General features: G+C 40.2%; 1 protein-coding gene across 1 annotated transcript in view; it reads left to right on the top strand.

Moving 5' to 3' along the window:
• LOC149163256 (ARM repeat superfamily protein) overlaps positions 1 to 22,820 on the top strand; it is a 188,381-nt gene that overhangs the window by 77,872 nt on the left and 87,689 nt on the right. The gene's annotated exons all lie outside the window — the stretch shown is intronic.

Raw genomic sequence — 22,820 nt, 5'->3', positions numbered from 1 at the left:
AATTGAATTAGCACTGAAATCCATTGCTTCTGATGTGCTTTGAATTGGAAAGCATTATTGAAGGATTGCAAGAATATCCGTAACTTTGTGCAAAATCATACAAATGCCCTCACTATCTACAAGGAGTACAGCGATCTATCATTGTTGAAGATTGTTGATACACGGTTTGCATCTTCATTCATGATGTTGAAGAGGTTGAGGAGTCAAGACTGCTCTTGGGTCCATGGTTATTTCTGAGTTTTGGTCTTTTTGGAGAAAGACAAATCAGGTAGCCTCTAAAAGAGTGAAGGACATAGTGCTAGATGATGCTTGGTGGGAGAGGGTAGATCTAATTATTCGGATCATGGACCCTATCATTTCTTTGCTTCGAGTTGCAGATACAGACAAACCCATCCTAGGAGAGGTTTATGAGGGATGGGATTCCATGATTGAGTCTGTGAGGAGCATTATTCTACAAAGTGAGTGCCCCGAGTATGAGACATCACCAGAGGACTTCTGTGATACCATACATGATATTCTTGTCAGCAGATGGGACAAGAATTGTACACCTTTACATTGTTTGGCTCACTCATTGAACCCCAAATACTACAGCCATGAGTGGTTGAATGGTGGACCTTTCCGCAGATTCCATCCTCACATGGATGGTGAAATCTCACAGGGGAGGAAAGAGGCATTCAGGCGGATTTATCAGGATAGTGCATTGCTTGCTGAGGTGGAGGATGCCTTTGCAGAGTTTTCCACTGGAAGTGGTCGATTTGGAGGTTATGATGTGATTAGAGACAGGGGGGCTAAGAAGCCCTATTCTTGGTGGGCAAATCATGGGGCAACAAGCCCTCCTCTTCAGCAGTTAGCCATGAGGCTCCTCTCTCAGGTGACTTCATCCTCTTGTTGCGAGAGGAATTGGAGCACATATGGGAATTTGTATAGTGTGAAGAAGAGCAGGCTTGAGCAGTCCAGGGCAAAGACAATGGTGTATGTGCACACCAACCTTCGTCTTATTTACAGGCAGAGGTAAGAGTGGTTGAGGGGAAAGACAAAGATGTGGGATGTCTTTCCTGATGATATGGGTCTGGACACCACTGTTGAGTTGGCATTGGCCAACATGGATCTCAATGATCCAGTGCTAGAGCCTGTTAGATTTGATGCCTTAGAGGGGTCAACCTCCACACCAGCAGATGCAGAGGCGACTATGGATACAGGGGAGGAGGAGGATGCAGAGGCGAGCAGTGGGGACCATGATGATGAGGACAGTGATGCTGATTCTGATGCTGATTGATGCCTTGAGGCTTGTATACCTGTAGTTGTTTTATATTTTCTATTTCTATTTGCCATTGGCATTGCACCAGCACTACTTATGTAACACATTTTGATTTGATGACTTAATGAGAAAACTACAGTTGTCAGTGTGTTTATCTTACTATCTTGTAGTTGTAAGTTGTCTTTCAGTTATGAATTATGAATCATGATTTAAATTTTTAATAGATTTATCATTTATGTGACCAGTACCACTGACATTTATTTGAATTTTGTATGTACTACGGATGCTAATAGCTATAGATGAAGATCTATGTTTGAAATCAATAAATTTATATCATTAATTAAAATTTGTGTAAGAAATATCTAATTTTTAATATATATATATATATATATATATATATATATATATATATCTATAACGAATCCTACGTGTCCTGTTCTGGGGGGTCAACGTGTCCGAATCTGACATCACGAATCCCGAAACCTACGAATCCCGAATCCCCGTGTCAGGTGACTTAGGCTGCTACAGACTATAGTACACTGAGAACAACACTCGGGGAGATTACTTGTGCGTACGATAAGGTAGTTGGGTAGTACGACTAAGGGTACAGTCGATCCTCCTTAGTTAGCACCCTAAAAGATTTGGGTTGAGTACTATTGTTGGACCCCTGTGTATATTGCGATCTGTAGCACCTGACACTCCTTTGTGACCATAATTCCCTTTGCTATCTACAGATCGTCCACTACCTTATCTTTCAGATCAGATCCAACAGTTGGGATTTTGCTGCCGCAGTGCAAATCAGATCCAATAGTTGGGGTTCTGCCGCCGCCGTACAAACCAGATCCAACAGTTGGGGTTCTACCGCCGCTGTGCAACTCACATTCAACAGTTATGGTTTCACAGTGCCGATCAAACTTTTTGTGCAGTGAGGCTTGCTGCTACCACAGTTCAGACCCTATTTTCGCAGGACATTGGGTAGGATCAAGTTTTCTGGAATTTGGTCACTGCAGTATCAATCAACGAGAAGTAAAACTCCTTTTGGAGTAAAAAAAGAAAGAAAGAAAAAATAAGTCTTAGACCATCTGAGACGCTTGCAAGAGACTTAGCCCATAAGCTTCAGGACAACGAGTTGATCACAGTCGTACCATTCACTTGTCAGCCTCAATTTTCTAGCGGTGCCAATTTTTTCCGAAGTGACTTCAAGTGATCCTCGCCAATAGATTCTTGAGCTCGCCCTCTTTGCAAGAAGATTACTCTTAAGTAATTGACTGGGGTTTGTGTATGGTAGGTACCAGATCTCAAGTCATGGCCTATGAGAAGATCGAGAGCCTTGAAAAAAGGTTGGATGAGTTCCAAGGCAATATGGAGCAAATTACCTCACATCTTTCACAACTCACCAATATGATGCAGAGGCCTCATCGGGAGGAGCATAGTGTTGATGAACACCTCGAAGGAGAATCTAGCCATCACATTCACTTCCATGGAAATCACCAACATTCCCACCCTCGGCCACCCAAGTTGGACATGTACAAATTTGATGGCTCTAATCCTGCAGTATGGGTAGCACAATTGGAACAATATTTCTCCCTTAATGATATTTGCGAAGATCACACTAAACTACGTGTGGGAGCCCTTTACTTGGACCAAGAGAGATGGCAATGGTGGCAGTGGCATTAGAAATGTTATCCCGGGAACATAACTTGGCACATGTTCTCAAAAGCCCTATGTGACTGCTTTGACAGGGAATCTAATTTTTTGGGCCATCTCACTAAGCTCCGACAAACAGGCATAGTAAAAGACTACATTGCAGCCTTTGAGACATTGGCCATTAGTGATGACGGTCTAGGAGATGACTTCTAATTGGAGTGTTTCATTAGTGGTCTCAAAGAAGCCATCCAAGCCCATGTCTGGATGCACCACCCAACTACGTGGATGGATGCCTACAAAAAGGCCGTCGAGGTGGAACTCACCTTAGCTGCCCAGTCCACTCATCCAAATTTCATAGCCAAGGGGCGTCCCACCTAGGCTCAGGGCCCTACCCAAACACTTAAGGTTCAAAAGGTGTCTCCAACAGAAATGGCTGAAAGAAGAAAACAAGGACTATGCTACTACTGTGATGACAAATACTCCTCAGGCGTAAATGCAAGGAACCAAAATTCTTTCAAATTGATGCTACTGATAACAGCTCATTTGAGGAAGCCCCACCCTTGGGGGCCCAAGGACGAAGTTGAGGAAACCCAACCTGACAATGATCTCACAACTATGCCAAATGAACTAGTTATCTCACTACATGCTTTGGCGGGAATTTCTTCGCCTCAAACTCTCAAAATTCGAGGCTTTCTTAAACATCGACCAGTAGTGGTATTGATCGATAGTGGCAATACTCATAACTTTATCCATAAGTGAGTCATCGAAGCTATTCATTGTTTTGTGCGGACAGTCTTTAATTTCCAAGTCCTTATCGCTGATGGGGGGACCATGAAATGTGAAGGCTGTTGTGAAAATATTAAACTTCAGATGGGAGACTACCACCTAAAGACCCACATGTTTTCTATTGAAATGGGTGGTTGTGACATTGTCTTGGGTGTTGAATGGCTTTGCACACTAGGCTTGATCACAATGGATTTCCAGGAGTTATATATGAGCTTTAAGCAGAACAACCATATTCATACATTACGTGGACTTCAGGCAGGTGCTCCTACTATCATCAGCTCGCATCGAATGGGGCTTTTGAAAAAGGGCCATCACGGAGTCATCGCCTAATTTAATGCCATCTAGGCCATTGAATCCACTACTCCTCATATTCATCCTAAGATGCAACAGGTCTTAGACCGCCACCAACAGGTATTTGACAAACCTAAAGAGCTTCCACCCTCTAGGGTGAACATGATCATAAAATCCCTTTGGTCCTGGGGGCCCAACCGTCTAATGTGCACCCATACTAATATCCTTTCACCCAAAAGAATGAAATTGAAAAAATCATCAAGGAACTCCTCGAAACCGGTGTTATTCGTCCTAGCATCAGTTCGTATTCATCACCAGTGGTCATGGTGCTAAAGAAAGATGGAGAATGGCGCATGTGTCTGGACTTTCGGGCCCTCAACAAGCTCACTGTCAAAGACAAATTTCCTATTCCGGTTGTTGATGATCTTCTTGATGAACTACATGGTGCTCAATTATTTACCAAGCTAGATCTTTGCTCTGGCTATCACCAAATACGCATGAAGGAAGTAGACATTCCCAAAACTGCCTTCTGAACTCGTGAATGTCATTATGAATTCTTGGTCGTGCCATTTGGTCTCTGTAATGCTCCATCTACTTTTCAAAGCCTCATGAACCACCTGCTGAAACCATATCTTCGAAAATTTGTCCCCGTCTTCTTTGATGACATTCTCATCTACAGCCTAACTTGGGACAAACATCTTCAACATGTAGACTTGATCTTGCAACTGCTCCAGAATCACAAATTATTTGTCAAATTGTCCAAGTGCTCTTTTGGCGTGGAAGAAGTCGAGTATTTGGGACACATTGTGGGTCGTGAAGGAGTGAGTGTTGATTGAAAAAAGATACAGGCAATGCAAGATTGGCCCAACCAAAAACCTTGAAGAGTTTGAGGGGATTCTTGGGTCTCATTGGCTACTATCGCAAATTTGTCCGCAATTATGGTCACATTGCTAGACCCCTCACTAATCTTCTCAAGAAAAAATCATTTCTCTGGATTGATGCAGCTTAGCAGGCGTTCGTGGCTCTCAAACAGGCCATGTGCTCCACTCCCATATTGGCCCTACTAGACTTCACCAAATCTTTTGTGATTGAATGTGATGCTTTCGGTACTGGTATTGGTGTTGTATTAATGCAGGAAGGTCGACCATTGGCCTTCACCAACGAACAACTGAGTGGAAAACATCTGGGTCAATCTACCTATGAGAAAGAAATTATGGCCATCGTACATGCGGTAGACACTTGGCGACCATACTTGTTGGGGCGATGTTTCCAAATCCACATGGACCATCAAAGCCTAAAATATTGTTTGGAGCAACCTCTATCATCGCCACAACAAAATAAATGGCTGGCCAAAATGCTGGGATATGATTATGAGATAATTTACAAGAAAGGGCGTGACAATGTAGTAGCTGATGCTTTATCGTGCCAATTTGAGGATGAAAGCACCCTGCTATCAATCTTTATTTCCATACCAGATTGGATTGAGGAGGTCTGCAAGGAATGGTTCTCATACCCCCCCTCTCTCTCCCAACTTATTAATAACTTGAGAGAAGATCCTAATTCCTAGCCGACTACTCTTGGAAGGATGATATTCTTCGCTACAAGGATCGAGTAGTTATATCGTCAATATCCACCCTCAAAACCCGCATTTTGGAAGAGTTGCACTCATCTCCAATTGCGAGCATTCAAGCTTTCAGAAGACTTATGCTCATGCTCGTCGTTCTTTCTTTTGGACTGGCATGGAAAAAGACATTCTTAATTTTGTAGCTGAATGTGATGTGTGTCAACGCAACAAAGGAGAAACAATCAAGTTACCGGGAACCTTACAACCATTGCCACTCCTTGCCTCTGTCTGGATGGATGTTTCCATGGATTTCATCATTGGTCTCCCAAAGTCGGGCAACAAATCCGTCATCATGGTGGTTGTGGACAGACGTTCTAAAGATTCTCATTTTTGCGTTCTACCCCACCTATTTACCCCTACTTTGGTGGTTCAAGCTTTCATGGACCAGATCTTCAAACTGCATGGCATGTCGACTTCCATTGTGTCTGATCGCGACCCCACTTTCACCAACAAATTTTGGTAAGAAATTTTCAAGCTACAAGGCATGCAACTCCAACTATGTACCGCATATCATCCCCAAACTGATGGTCAAACAGAAGCAGTGAACAAATGTCTGGAGACATATCTAAGGTGCCTCACTTCATAAAAGCAACATAAATGGGTACAGTGGCTACCTTTAGTTGAATGGTGGTCTAATGCTAACTATCATGAAGCCACCAAGATGACTCCATACGAGGCAGTGTATGGCCAACTCCCACCTTCACCTATTTCTTATATCCTTGGATGTTCTAAGGTGTAGGCAGTTGATCAACTCCTATAGAACCGTGCGCCATGATAGCTCATCTCAAAGATAATCTACATCAAGCTCAGAATCAAATGAAGCAATAGGCAGACCAACATTGTTCCAAGCGCACATTTCAAGAAGGGGATCAGGTATTCCTACGACTGCAACCATATAAGCAAACATCTCTCAAAGAAAAGGGTTGCCAGAAACTAGCACCAAAATTCTATGGACCTTATCAGATACTTTAGTGCATTGGAGCAGTGGCCTACAAACCAGCCTTGCCACCAACTTCAAAAATCCATCCTGTCTTCCATATATCATGCCTCAAGAAAATAGTGGGGAACAACTGTAGAATTCAAAGCAGTTTACCCGAATTGGATGAGGAAGGCTCTCTTTGGCTCCAACCAGAACATGCCCTCGATACTGTGAAAGACATCTCTATGGCCGCACGATCAAGGAAGTCCTCGTCAGGTGGAAAGACACCTCTCTAGAAGATGCGATCTGGGAACCAACCACTATTCTTTAGTAGTTTCTGCAGCTTCATCCTCGAGGACAAGGCTCTTTTGTGGGGGAGGGCATGTTAGGGTCCAACCCTAACCCCAATGCACCGAGTCATAGTCATAGTTAGTTAGAGAGTAAATAAAGCCCACATTAATAATTGTAAGTGGTTGACCCGCATTAGAGAAAGGGGACCACAGTTAGTTGTAAATGGGCCATAGTTAATAAATAAAGTGGTTAACCTGTGTTATTCAAGGGACCACTGGTAGTTAGGGTTTTGGGTGTCATTTAGCTATAAATAGTCTTAGTAAAGGAAAGATCATCGAGTCTTATTGTAATTGAGCTCTGCTATGCTGGAGGTTGCCCCCTCGAAGAGGCAAGTGAACATTGAATCTAATTCTGAATAATAAAATACTTGCTGTTTTTCTCATTTTATTCGGTGTTTTGGGCTATATTTCTTTGCATTTCTGGTATTCTGGAATTTCTCGCAGGTCAAGAGCATAACATACTAGCATTGAGACTGAGCCGAAGGACTAGCTTTTATAATGGACTCTAATCAATGGTAGGCCAAGTATGGATATTTGTCATGTCCTTGTGCTATATCAGCAAAAGTCCAAACACATTGTAGAAGTGAGATGAGATTGAACATTGCCTCAAGTTAGAAGGGCTGAGTGCCAAACTCTGCGAGAATGATGGGCTGAGGAATATTCTGTTTGCATTGAATGAAGCAACAAAGGAGGATGGTCTGTACTCTCTGTATGGAGGACCAATCAGACTCTAGTAAACTATGACCCCAAACCTTAGATCCGTATAAAAGTTGTACTCAAGTTAAATTGGATTTTAACAACCATCCCTTGTCATTCTTTTGCATTTTGACATTGTGGCATAAGCTTTTATATTTCATTTTTTTAGCAGCTGCGTCAACTTGTGAGTGATTTCCAGGCCCTCTTCTCATTGAATGAGGCAAGCAGGGAACTAGTACAAGCGACCGACAACAACCAAACAAAAGAATTAAGGACAATTGGTAAGTGTGAAGCAGGACACACTACATCAATCAAGGCCTCCTATTCGTGCCCTTCCTAGACAGTGAAAGAAATGATGACCACCAAGGTGAAATAAGGCAACAAGTACAACTTCCAAGCATCATTATCCGTTATTTGATTTCAGCCCATGATCCTTACTTAAATGTCCTAAAGGCTAAAACATTAAATTTAAGCAATTTGTGTAAGGCAACGGTTAGTGCCCCTCATGTTTGTTGACCTGCCATAATTTGGCGAACAATCTGATGAAGTGGATGAGCTGATCAATATATGAGTGAGAGGCATCTGAGAAACTGCTATATGAGGATCATATGAGGCTGCTGGCTGAAAATCTGCATTTTTGGAGAAAAATCCCTGTATGTACATGGGTAAGAGTTCCTATGCTAGGATATCTGTTTATAGGGAGTAGGTTGCTTTACTTGTGTCCATTGCATATATCCGTGGGTTATGTTTCTTAAACTTGAGTGAGTGGCCTTGGTAAATCCCACGTGTCTTATTATCCCACATGGACATCATAAGTTGCTTGGAATGTAAACATGCATCTCACATCAGTAATTTTTTTTAGTAGTAATCTTTATTCTTGCGTGGAATATTCAGATGAATGTTTTTAGGCAGTTTGGAACTTGGCCTTAGATTTATTGTTTTATGCTTCCCAAGTTGGCATTTCAGTCCAAATAATCTTTGTAGCTTCTGGGTTACAAAGATGAATGTCTTAATCTACCTATGATTCTTATAGAGTTAAGTCCATCATTTGAACATAAATCTACCTTTCATGATGTTTAACATATTGAATCGATGGTTTTATTGATTTCAAATATTCTTTATATGCATCATTGTTTCACAATATTTGCATCCATGTATAATACCCTTTGCCATGTTGTGAATCTCTTGTTATCAGGTTGCTTTGATCCTCTTCAGCTCTTTAACAGAGACTATAGGAGATTTCTTGAGACCACATTTTTCTACACTACAAACAGTATTTGTAAAATGCCTGCAAGATGAAAGAAGCAACCGTGTTAGGATTGCAGCATTAAAGTAAGTGCCATTTTCTTTACTTGCCTCTATGTTGTGTACTGTACTATTATACGATCGCTTTGATGGTAGCACTACTAACTAATGTTCAGGAAATTAACCGTCTTACGTGAAAGACAAAGATACTTATCCTGTATTCAAATCTTCAAATTAGTCAGTTAATGTTTCACAACTGGATAAATTCTATGGTTATGCATCAAATTTGCAAATTTTAGGTCAAAATCTGAAATTTTAAAGATGTAATTTTATCTTGCAGGGCTGTCGGGTCGTTTGTGGAATACATTCAAACTGAGAATGAAGTGGTAAGTTATAATTTTTCTGCTTGGTTCTTGAGAACGAAAAATGAAAGGTTCTTCCCTTAAGTCGGTTGTATTCAATACCTGGTGGATTATTCTTGAAAATATTCATATACACATTCTTATGTGCACTTTTATAAGAGAATTTTTTTTTATACACATTCATTGTTATTATGTGGACCCTGCCAAAATATTGTGCTACTGATTTGTTGGTTAAAACTTTTGCATTTCTCAATAGACATGTTGTTTAGGTTATGTAATGACCAACGGATTAAAAATTGAACATTCAAAATAAATAGGACATCAATGAGAAATCCATATAGGATAAATATGATGTATTGAAATTGAATATATAAATGATTGATGATTACAATAAAATGTGACATTGTGCATAAATATGCATTGAATGGTCACCTACTTGAATAGACATGCCTTTTAGTCGCGTGACATTTGGTTATTTAAAATTATTATTATTGTTAATACTTATTATTATAGATGAATTTTATGTATGTTACATTTCTTCCCCCTTCAAAGATGCTTTGTCCTCAAAGCATAATCTAGAAAATGCTACATCTTTGTTCTTGCCTGTGATGCTTTGTTCTCAAAGCATAATCTAGAAAATGCTACATCTTTATTCTTGCATGTGATGCTTTTTCTTTGTTGCTGCCAAGTTTGAAGCAACTAATTCATATGATCTTTGAAGCTCCGGAGAAAAATGTTGCATTGCAAAAGGGTCAGTTCTTCCTAATTTGATTTTGTTATTGCCTGCAATGCTTTTACTTGATGCTGTTATGGTTGAAGCAACTAAACAGTACAACCTGGAAATTGCTAGACAAAAAAATTTGCATTGTGAAAGGGTCAGTCGATCGTAATTTGATTTTTTGTAACGCTGTATGGTGCAATATATTATTAGGGATTTTTTTAACTGCAATTCTTGTTATGGCTTTGGAAATAAGTTAAATTGGTATTCCAATAATTAGAAATGCAAACTGACTTTTGATATTTGCAATGGAATTTATGATTTGGGTGATGATAGAGTTTTATAGTTGAACTTCCATATGATATAATAGGATTGTTAGTGGCAAAAGATGGACCTTCAATTTTATCTGGATTTGTAAGTGATGCTTAATTGATTGATGTCTTTGCCAACTATAGATAAATATTCATTGAATTTTCAACTTTAATTGCATCTATGATAGGAGTTCCCTTTAAGCAAAATCTAGCACCCTAGTGCAAATCCTCACCAAGCAATCTAGATTGAGAGCAATAAATGAGAGTGTTACCATTGTCACCTCATCTACTATTCCCCTCGTTATTGTCGTTGGATACAATCCCCACAAGGGAGGCTTCCCTTGTAGCTCTTAAGGATCAAGTAAACCAAATGGTCCTTGGCTAAATACCCCCTAAGGGTTCTACTACATGATTCAACCAAGGACAAGTATGAAATAGTTAGGCTTTTAGGTTGGTTAGGAGACAAGAAACCATGAATTTTCGTGCCAAATTTGCTGACAAAGATCAGGGTAGCTCCAGGGGCTGCTTGGGTTGACATCAATGACAACCACCTATCAAAAAATAGCTGGCCCTACAAAAATTTCGGAGACTAGATCTTACCCGCAAGAGCCTAAATCTAGCTGTGATCCAACTCTTCTCTCTTGATTTCACCTGCACAAATAAATTTACAAAAACTCAAAACCCCAATATATACAGAAATCTTAAAACCTCGAAACCCCAATTAAAAAAATAATTAACAAAATAATATTATACAAATTCATTTACAAATGTACAAATATACAATGCTTTTAAAAGGAATTTTGAGAAATATTTTTTTAGAGATTTTTTGATAAATGGCTAAGTATATTTTGGAAAATAAATGCAAGCTACAACCTTAGCAAAGTTAGATAAACCATAAAAATATCTGAAGTTCAAACAAAGTTAGCGTATGTCCGCAGTTTGTGAACTTAGAGCCCAAGGACTGGGGAACCTGCAAACACTATATATTTTCTTCAAGAAATCTTGTTAGACATATGGCGAATCGGATCACCTAAGATAAACCCAAAATCTACCAATATAATATTCTTATCACCATCTAATGAATAAACAAACTTTAAAAAATTTAAGCACAATATAGGAATGCCCGTACCCAACACGTACCACGAATCAATATTCTATAAACACCATGAACTTCACCCCAAAGTCTTTATTATGATTCAAGAAACGTTCCTAGCAGGACAGTAGCATTACATTAGTTTTTCTGCAAAATTTTCTTAGCCAAACTTTAGATGGCTTGAGACACAAATGACTCTCAATTTATAGATAAATCCTCCAAGTGGAAAATAACGGCTAATTGGTTTGATCCTCGTCAAAATTATCTCGGCCGTTCATAAATCCTTAATCAACTTTTAATCTTTGCCGTTGAAATAATTATTTTTGAGGAATTTTCGAATTTTTCATTTAACTCATTTTTTATTAGCTCAAAATTAATTATTCTGAGCTAATTTCCTCAAAAAATTGACTCTGACTTAGCCACCAAGGTCCAATGATTTAATTTTTCTTGAAATTTTTAATATTTCCTTGGTGGGGGGCCTCCAAAATTTAATTTCTTTGATACCCACGATTTTTTCCACTTGGAGAATTTAATTTCTCTAGGACTTCAACTTTGATTCTAATGAATTAATTTTCCGGCTTAGGATTAATTTAGTTTTGGCTAGAAAAATTAATTAATTGGCACTTGAGGGGATTAAATATTTTTTCCACCCTCTGATATTTTAGCCATTGTGTCTAAGTATGAGGGACCATGCAATAAAATATTTTTTACACAAGGTTTTACATAATTCAATCCTTAAAGGGGGAAAACCCATTTGGTGCAGACCTTCAAATTATATACCCAATTCTGTGACACAATATGATCTAGTAGACCAAGTGATTTGTAATAAAATAATTTAGCCAATTAGCTTAAATTATTCTCAAATCATTTTTACATAAGACTTAGCTAAAACAATAGGAATCACCTAAGACTTTGACGAAGAATTCCACCCTAGCTTGGGGTGAGGTTGGAGGGAAAAACTATGCCGACCATCCGTGTTTAGATACACAGATGAGTCAGTGAAATGAAAAACCTTCTAGGATGAAACTCTTGCCAAAATAATAGGCTTACCTAGGTTGTTACATACACACAGGGTCTTACTAGCATCATTTACATTATAAATTTGCAGAATGGGTTTACAAAGACTCAATAAACTGATGACTAATGATTTGATCCTTTGAAAAAATTTGGTACATCTGCTTCCTTGGAACTTTGACAAAATAAGTGCAGAAGGTATGGATTTCACTGGGATTTTAGGCCTGCTCTGAAGCTATTCATCCTTTCCTAGGAAGAAAAATCTGTGCATCTCCTGAATCAAATCCATGGCACGATATCCGAAGAATACATCTAAGACTTCTTCAAAACCCTAAGACCTTATTTGAAGTTCTGTGCTAGTTACTAAGGTGGTTTTCGGCCATGTGGTGGGACATTTCAGGCTAGCTAACATGCAATCTGAAGCCAGATTGAAGGCAATTTATAGAAAGATTCTTGACACGTGTAAAAGGTCTATTCGGCCTCCTTCCCAACCTTATTCCGCAAAAAAACTTGTAGGATTCTTGAGGCTTGTTTCTGAGATTCTTTCAGCTTGCTAGGAGAATTAATTCGCAGATCTAACCAGACAAGTTTGAGGCAGTCTCATCATTGATTTCTGAATGATATGATGCTTTGTTCGTGAGTTTATGGAGTTTTGTGCTAACTTCAAGGTTGATCCAAAGATTCTTTTGTTAGGTAAACTTGACTCAGGATAGAGTCAAAGTTGACCAGGTTAAACAATGATGGTTTTGGGGCACATGGTATTGTGCACCCATAGGATTCTGCCCGTGGTATTATATGTAATGGAGCTTATAAAAAGGCCTGAAGGTGAGCGGTGAAGGCTCACTTGGTCGGATTGGCCAGGGTTTTGGCCAATGCTAATGAGATCTTATTAGGTTGGGTTTTTCCCCAGATTTGGGGTTTCCCGGATAAGCATGTGTGTTTATGTGTTTATGGTTGTTGTTGGTTATTTTTATATTTATTCCTCTCAGTAATTCTCCGTAATCAATTTGTGTTCTCGGGTAAATTTCTTAACAATTGGTATCAGAGCTAGATATTGGCTTCAAATGGATTCTTTGATGCCAGGGGTTTATAGTGCCTGATGAGATCAATGCAGCCTTTTTTATAGATCTGGGTCTGAAAATGATGGTGGAACAATCGTACACGGAAGAACCTCGAGGAGAATGTGCGAAAGATAGTGCCGTAACTGCCAAGGATCGCAATGCATTTGTGATATTTACCGGTTTGGAACATGTTGACGAATTGTTCGGGATTCATGCGGCTATTTAAAGAAGGTCAGTGGAAGAAAATTGTTCATGCCTCTTCGAAAAATGTTCGTTTTCTGCTACGTGAGGCCACCGGTGTTGGAGTCTACGAGGTTCTCGTTAGGCTCGCAGTTGGAGCGGTTTGATAGAAGTTTTTGAGCAAATAAAATTGAGAGAGGATGGATCAGAATCGCAGCAGCAATAAACAAAAAAAAAATTAATGAAGTCAAAATTATTGCATGTAAATGGGCATACTACTGTAAGACCTGGTAAGGCATGTGTACCCCTCGGTGATCACTGGTAAACTCTGGGTTAGACCTAGGTGATAGGGGGGATGTCGGGTTAACAATACCCCGGGTAAAAACTCTAAGGGGGGTAAGAGCTAGAGTGAGCGGGATTGTCTCACTTAGTAGGTTTGGCTGGAGTTAGTCAAGGAACCCCAAGTCAAGTATAAGGGGGGAATTGTTAGGTAAAATTGACTCGGGATAGAGTCAAAGTTGCCCAGGTTAAACAGTGATGGTTTTGGGGCACATGGTATTGTGCACCCATAGGATTCTGCCTGTGGTATTATATGTAATGGAGCTTATAAAAAGGCCTGGAGGTGAGCGGTGAAGGCCCACTTGGTCGGATTGGCCAGGGTCTTGGCCAATGCTAATGAGATATCATTAGGTTGGGTTTTTCCCTTGATTTGGGGTTTTCCTGGATAAACATGTGTGTTTATGGTTGTTGCTGGTTATTTTTATAATTGTTCCTTTCAGTGATTCTCCGTAATTAATGTGTGATTTCGGGTAAATTACTTAACACCTTTTGTGTACCGCTCTAAGGAAATTGCAGACTAGTTATATGTGCTAATCATTTCTAAGGATTAGAGCTTGGATCTGAGCATTTCTGGGCAGTCAACATGCATTGAAGAGACAAGACCAATTTAGCCTTGGACAGAACACAATGCATGGTTTTCTGAGGGTTATACGCTGGCTATCTGCTGCTCTCCAAGACGCCAATACCAAGACTTATTTGTGCACACTTCTGAGGTATGTTCTGGTTTTTATAAAAATCCCTAACCAGTAATTTAAAGCACTAAATTGAGAGCAAAGATTATGAAGCATTCTCATTATTTTTGAAAAATCTGATTTGGTTTTTTGCCCTATTCACTGGGGTTTTAGTCATATCTTAAGCTCGGTTGTGAAGGACATTAATCTGAAGCATATTGCAGATTGTAGGCACTATATACCTCTGTGATTCTTATGGTCAAATATAAAACTTTCTTGAATACTTACACTTACTGCTGTCAAGTTTAAACTATGCATCCACTTAAAGTATGATCCCTGGCAGAGCTCTAAGATATTATGAAGAACCTTAATGCTAAATTCGAGCTACTCAATAGAACATGTTTTTGGCATCTAGTCCCAACTCTTTTATCTGACATAAATTGTCATTGAAGTTTATAGTGTTTGTCATGGTGTAAGGGTATCATTGGACAGATTCAGACTCTGTTAAGATTTGAATGAGATCTTTGATCAAGATGAGACCTCTGGAGGAGAGGCCTCATCTACAACAGTAAGAATCAAGGGCAATTTAGTTTAAAAACATTTACATCTTGCAACATTGAGAGCTCCTTTAGTCAGTACAAGGGCATCCAACAATCAATAGTATATTTGACATCAACAGAATCAAAGGGCATCTTCAGGTACAACGGTGACAATCTCTGCTTCAGCACTCTTGAGGTTTGAATTGATTGTACATCAGTGGAAAACATTAGTTGTTTGGAGATTGTGTAATGTTGTATGACATAAGTCAGTGTTTATTATATGAAGCCTCCATTGTTGTAGCTTTTACTTTGGTACTATGATTGCATATATCTGCTTATGTCTAGTTACCATACATGACACTACTGTTGTATTTGATGCCACTATTTAGTTGATGAACTGATCTGTCATCAGAGTTTTGTCATTGTATGAACAGAGTGTGAGGGATTTAATGTATTGGGAAAAAACTATTTGATGAGCCTTGCATTGACTTGAGCATGGTTAGAAGTTGAGTGAGGGAAAAATGATCTAGTGAGTAGAGAGTATGAGCCATTGAGTGCATGTTTGCTATCAATGTTTGATAGTAAATAGCAGAGCTAGGGTTTGGTGATATTACTGCAGACTGATGTAACTTGAACAATGGTGTTATTGAGTTATGGGTATAGTTCTATAACATGATCAAGCATGAAAGGATCTCTTTCACCAAGAACATGCTCGAAGGCATGTACCACGATGCAATGAAGGTCAACAAAAGTACATGCTCACATAAGGAGCATAAGATTGCTGATTAAGAAGCAAGAAGAAATGCTGAGAAGTCCAGAAAGCAAGGGATGAAGGAATGCTTCCACAAGAAGCATTTGGTGGTTGATCGATCTATTTGAAAAGAAGCAAATGAAGAAAGAGATCAAGCATGTGAAGAACACCATGATCACCAAGAATCACTATCTGACAAAATGCCTTGAAAGATATCTCCCGAAAGAAGGCAGAATAACTCTAATGAAGGATGAAAGGACCCCTGACACCTATGAAGACGTTGGAGATATAAAAGGTGCAGATAACCGATTCTACTCTATGAAGATGTCGTGATGAAGAAGCCATCCAACAAAAGGAAAAACAATGTTGAAGCAATATCAAGATGAAGTCATGATGGGCTACTAGGTCAAAGCATATAACCTAGCAAGTATTATGGAGCATCCATGAGGAGAGCATTCCGAAGCATGGACAATATGACAAAGGAGTAGCCAAGATGACTAGAAGAACCTGATAGTCACTTTCCACGAAGCAATGACATGACTAACCAAGAAGGAAAGTGATGGATGGATGGTGCCCTACTGAGAAGAAGTTTGATCGAAGACTTCATGACATCAAGAAAGGAAGGAGATCATGTAGCTGAAGAACCCACGAAAAAGAAGCTGTTGATGAAGGAAAGAGTCCCCAGTTAAGAGGGAGCTCTGACAAGTACCTGATCAAGAGGGAGTTTTGAATCACCCCTGATTACAAAGGAGTGACTATTGTGTTTTCCATGTCATGGGTCATGCAGGACTAACAGCCGTAAGTCTAGATGAAGGCCATGAATGGAAATGTAGACACAAGATAGACACAACATTCTTGTCTTCACTTGGGAAGAAAGAATGGGAGGATTAGGTAATCATCTGGCATCCAATACTCTTTGAGGATGTGTAGGGCATCCAAGACAAGAGTAGGCAAGAGGACCGATATTCTTTGAGGTTTGGGAACCCAAGATAAGAATAGTTTTAGAAGGTCATACTTGAGAACACTTGGGTGGGTATGTACCTTGAGAGACAATGATGAAGGTGTCTATAAATCATTGGTCTCGCCAACATTGTGGCTGATGGTCTCGTAAAGAGATGGAGCTGTTAGTCAAGGCCTTGCACTATGACAATGCTAATGAATATGATGCTATAACAAATGGATTGCTAATCCAGTTTCTCTTATGTGAATTCTTCGAGATTGAAAATTGCCAAACACCTTGTAATGTTGTATGAATACCTCCCTAGTTAAGATGGAGTGTTGGAGAAAATGTAACTAGGTTCGGTCTTTATAAATGTAATTTTGATATTTGTACTTATTCAAGAAAAGAGAAATTATTTTTGTATTATTTGGTAATGAGTTTCTTTTTCATTGAAAATAGGTTAAACACATTTTTAAGTGCTTCTAGAGAGTCAAAGTCAAAATGTAATTATGAAAAGACCCTTTGAGGGCATGTTACATCATGTAAGTTATCATACAAGGTCAAGGAAATAACTCCAAGCATGGTCAAATTCTCTCCTAGAACCAACGAAGTCTACAAGCAACAAAAACGATGAATAAATGTTGAAATATAATGCAACTACAAGTCGACTTTAGGGACAGTCATGTCGACTTCAAGGAGGAGGGACAAACCTTTATAAATAGAGGTTATCCACTCCTCATTTGGACACACAATCATGTCTCTGAAATCCGCAAGCAAGGAGGACGAAGTAAGACGAAAGAAAAAGGTGAGAAAGAGGGTTACAAGGACAGCGTAGGAAGGAAACAAAACAAAGAAGGGAAAAGGGTGAAATCTGAAGCTGCTACAGCCACACGTGCGAAGAATTCAAGGACAGATCTGTGGCTAGAACAACAACAAGGTTGCAGTGGTATTTTCTTTATGGTTTGGGCTAACAAATAGGTCAACAAAAGTCTCCTACTCCAGTGTTGAAGGTGGGCTCACAAGCGAAGGAAGGAGGGACAAATCTGAAGAAGAAAAACATTGTTTCTAGGGTTAGAAACAGTCACATGTGCGAGGTGCTGGAAGGGTTTGACTGCTATTTAGGGCAACAACATAAGCAACCTCCTTCAGTTGTGTATTAAGGTCTACAAGGTATCCAAAGAAAGGTGAAGAAAGATCTCTTTATAGCGAAGAAGAGAAGTCCGAATGTTCTAGGGTTTCCTAACCTAGAGGATAAAGTGCTGGAAGACAAAGTGCCCACTGCCGAAAGAAGTGACAGAAGATGTGCTAGAAGTGACAGTGCAAAAAGAGGAAGGATTTGACTCATGCTTGGAGGACATCCTAGTCAAGGGTATAGGGTTTGGCAGTTGTTCAAATAAGAAGCTTCAATAAGAGAAAACTTACGAAGGGTTTCCCTCTCAAGAGTGGAGAGGGTTTGTCCCTGGAAGAGAGCCAAATTTGTGTTCTTGTTATTTTGTTTTGGTAGCAGTTTGATGAAGCACACACATATGCACTAACAAGAAGAAGTATAAGCTAACTAAGAAAAGGTAAAAAGACTTCACAAATTGTTATCAAGTCTCAGAGAATCATCATAACACTACTTTGCCCTAGATTCTCTAGCACTGTATTGATCGTATGTATGAAGGGGGCCTCCTGAATCTAAAGGTATGTCTTGTCATTTGGTAATTGAGTATTGGGTTTACTTATCATGGGTACTTCTGGGTATGGGTTGATGCGGGGATTTGGTGGAAAGAGTGGGCTTAGTTAGTGCTCTTGTCCCCTTGAGCTCTTTTGGATGTTACCCTTGGATCGTAGTCCCTTGGGATCTCCTTTATTGACCATTTGGTTCGAGGGTGGTGCTACTTGGGAAACCCCGACTTTGGGTGTGTGGTCCCGCTCCTTTATCCACATATATTACTCCCTTTCCACTCACTATTCCCCATTCATCATTTCTCCCACCTGGGTCCACATAGGGCCATCCTCCCTTTCCCCTTGTCCCCACCGTGGGTTAGGCCTAGAATGATGCTCCGAAGGTTGAAGCAATTAAAAGAAAAAGAAAAAGCATAATTGGCCACATTTAATAGGAAATTGTACCACAAAATGCAAAAGATGGTTGGAACAAAATAATCAGCACGTGGGCAAAAGGAAATTCATTAGCTCTACCCCAAACCATGGCTATCACTCTGGTTCCATAGGCCCTAGATGAGCCTCCTTTATTGTTCAGGAACCCATGATTGTCCCAACCCCTGAAGGGCAATGAACCACCCTAACTAAAAGGGGGTAATCACTGCTATATCTTACATATCATGCTCTTTTCCTTTGAGCCTTGAGCATTTAATTAAAGAAATTCATAAAAGGCAAAAGGCATATAAAGAAGGGTGGAAAAATCAAGGTCGGGGCACCTCATGTACCGCGATTGCTCCCTCCTAAACATTACATACCCAGGTGTGGGATTCCCCTTATTTAGCCTACCCTTATGCCCCACTATGGGGCCCAGGATTGCCCCTCATTCCCTTTTCCATTCCACTTATTTCTCACTTGCCGCCCCCATTAGAGGGATGTACGTTGGACATACTATGCCCTTTAAGGGCTGAAACCACCTAGTAAGGTACTTGGCTAACCCCCTTTGGAGCTTGGAGACACTAGCACATGCCAAAGCCAGCTACGAAAGGGCATGCCATTATGAAGCGCCCATGTTGTTATCCATGATTTTTAAGTTCTTTTACTCGATTATTTTAATCACTGGTTGTACTGGAAGCCTAGGGGACGTATTGGATCTTATGCAGGATTACAGGTTGTTTCCATTTGGGTTTGGTCTCCCTGTATGGGATCCTAACCCCAGAGGTCTACATTGGCACATGTAGGGTGTACATAGAAAGCCATTGGCCTCCACAGCGACAAACAACACTCCATAGATCTTCATGGATGCTCAGAGATTACTAGCGATCCACTTTTGGGATGACGATGATATGCTTGGTACATTATGCCCAACAGGCCCCCACGGGAGCCCCACACTCTCGACAGGTGTCCCAGGACTTGTACGATGTCATGGCAACATTTATTCCACCACTTAGACCCTTGCACAGGATCTCCGATTCATATGAAGACCCATGGGGTCATCTATGTGCCCTCATACCTACTAGGAGCACCACGGGTCTACTACTTGGAGAACAAGGGGCCACCCCCTTGTCCATCATATTCCGAGAAATTTATTCCTCAATATGGCACTTCAAGATATTATTGAGCCTTTGGAGGGCCTTATGACATGCACATATTATTATTTGGCCCAATTGTGAGGTTTATTCTTACACTTATGAGTTAGTTTGGTGGGCTTGTCACCAATAGGGGTTTTATTTGCACATTATTTTATCATTAGGGTCTAATGTAGGCCGAAAGGCTAATTCAAACTCCTTAGGAGGCTATATATTGATGTTAGATACACTCATTTGTATCATCACTTGACTTGGGATCTCTCTAATCATAGAGAATTTTGACACTTTTTCCTTGGTGGATATTTTGGAGATGGATGAATTTTGATGTATGGATTTGGGCTATTTCTCGTGTTGGAGCTTTATTGAACAAACAAAATGCTATTTGGATATACTTTATAACGTTGTAAGTAAATTTTGATGCTATTATTCTTGTTGCTGCATACTTCTAAAATTAGGGCTAGTTGCTGCATTATTGAAATGTGGAATTGAGCATGTTTTAGCTAATTTAATGTATGGGCCAATGTTATATGAATGAAATGTCCTAAAGATTTGTTTATCTCGAGAAGCTTGAATCATTTGATTTGAAGTGTAAATGCTTGAAGGTCACTTTTCTTTTCTTTCTCTCAACATTTGATGAAGTTGACTTTCTAGGCCCCTTTGATCAAGAAACGAGGTTCTTACTCATTATTATCCTTGACTCCATATCCCCAAGTGAACTAGGCACTGATCCCTCAAAAAGGGTGATCATTTCAACTCTCGTTTAACCATTTTCCCCGAAGTCTAGCCCCATTAGGTCACATAGGGCATCAATTTCTCGAGAATTGACCCAAGGAAAAAATTCGATCTCCCATAGGCTACTGCGTTGGTGGTTCCCCTCCCTCTCCAAATTTGAGGCAATTTTAACAGTAGAATCTCCGAGAATCTCAAGCCTTAGCGCTAGGATCGAATTGTGCCTAGGCATCCCCAAGGCTAGACCTCAATAGGATCAATTCAACCTTTTGAAGAAAGCATTCTTGTTTGGTCCTTTCCCCTCACCTTGTCCAAGATAGGAACATCATTGGTTGCTACATTCCATCCCCGAACCTAGACTGGGTCCACTTGGCCCCGTGTGGTCCCACTTCTCAATATAGACTATTTGTCAAGGACCATTTGGGAATCCAAGTTTCCCAAGGATTATAGGGATTTGAGAAACTTGTTCATAAGCCTATCCTTTCTCCTCAACCCTCCAATCCTCACCCTTTATCCTTGGTGGACCGAGTCCCTTGCTTAAAGAGCAAACAAGCTCCATTCTTCACTCCATTCTTGGGAAAGTGTTTTTAGGTTCACTTTTCACCTATCCATTGACATATACTTTACAAGTGAGTCCCTACATTACCGGGATTCCTCCCATCGGTGAAAGTCCGTAAAGAGCAGGGAGACTTAGCTGTGGTGACAGTGGCCTAAGCCTCCACCGTTGCTCTTTATCTAGCAGTTCTCCTCCTAGGAACCCCTTTAAGTCCCCTCAGAGTTGCGGGGGAGCGCTCCCCCCTCCTCGCTCCTGCTCCCAATCCGCACTCCAAGCGGGAGCGGGTCGGGAGCATGCTGTCGATAAAAAAATTTGCGCTTCCTGCGAATTTCGGGAGCGTTACTCCCGGAGCGAAAATTACAGCTCGGGAGCGATTCGACTGACGCCGGGAGTGATTCGAGTGGAAAAAAAGCCGCAGACGCGAAAAAAAAATCTAATTTAAAAAAATAAATTATGTTTTAAAAATTCAATGGGGCAAACAAAAATTTCATTATCACTTGAATGAGAGCAAGAGCAAAGGAGCGACGAGAAGCGAGGAGCAAGCCTGCAAAGAGGTAAGTAACTTAGTTAGTTTAGTTAGTTTAATTTAGTTAGGTAGTAATTTACTTAGTTTAATTTAGTTTATTAACTATATTTAGTAAAAAAATCACGAATCTAAATTAAATTAATTAATCTAAATAAATTAAATTAATTTGCAGATTCAAAAGCCTACAAATATCAAACATCATGGACTTGGCATTTTCCTCTTCTTGGTCCCTTTTATGGTTATTATGGTGCTGGAGAGTAGGAAATGGAGGGGCCAAAATGAAGAGGGGGATGAAGAAGCTGGAGAAAGTGGATTTGATGAAAACCCTGGTGAGGAGGAGCTGGAGGAGGGTGAACATGACTCTCAAAAAACTAAACAAGACCAAACCCCATTGTGGAAATATGTTAACAGGCGTGAAGCAGGGAGAGGGGTTGGAACCACTAAATTTCGTTGCCCCCATTGCAACAATGACTACACAGGTTCATACACCTGTGCTAGAAAACACCTCTGCGGGAAAAGGCCATGGGATGGAGACAAACAAATAGGAATCAAAACTTGTCCAACGGTGTCAGCAGCGGATAGAGCCAAATACATAAGGGAAGAGGAGGAAGCCCAATACAAATCAAAAAATTCAAGGGGTTTCTTTGAACCAAGCTCACAATCACAAGCACAAAGAACTCTTTCAGCATCCTCCCAAGGCAGTGGATATGGAGGCACAGGGTCATCATGTTTAAGGCGTAGAACCATATCAGATTTCCTTGATGAGGGGTGTAGGAATGATGTGGATTCAAAGGTTTACAGGTTTCTCTATGCATGTGGGATACCATTCAATGTTCTTCACTCACCTTATTGGCACGAAATGGTTTCTGCCATAAATGATGCCCCTAAAGGATACAAGAGCCCTGGGTATGACAAGGCAAGAACCGTTGGACTTGATCATGAAAAGGCAAAAATATCACATTCTTTGAATAGAATGACAAGTTC

This window comes from Pinus tabuliformis, chromosome 5_1 (genome assembly GCF_031772625.1).
Source record: "Pinus tabuliformis cultivar Carrire ecotype Pingquan chromosome 5_1, CPIR1, whole genome shotgun sequence".
Classification (NCBI taxonomy): domain Eukaryota; kingdom Viridiplantae; phylum Streptophyta; class Pinopsida; order Pinales; family Pinaceae; genus Pinus; species Pinus tabuliformis.
Note: the sequence above shows the minus strand (reverse complement) of the source record. Positions and strands in the feature narration are given on the sequence as shown.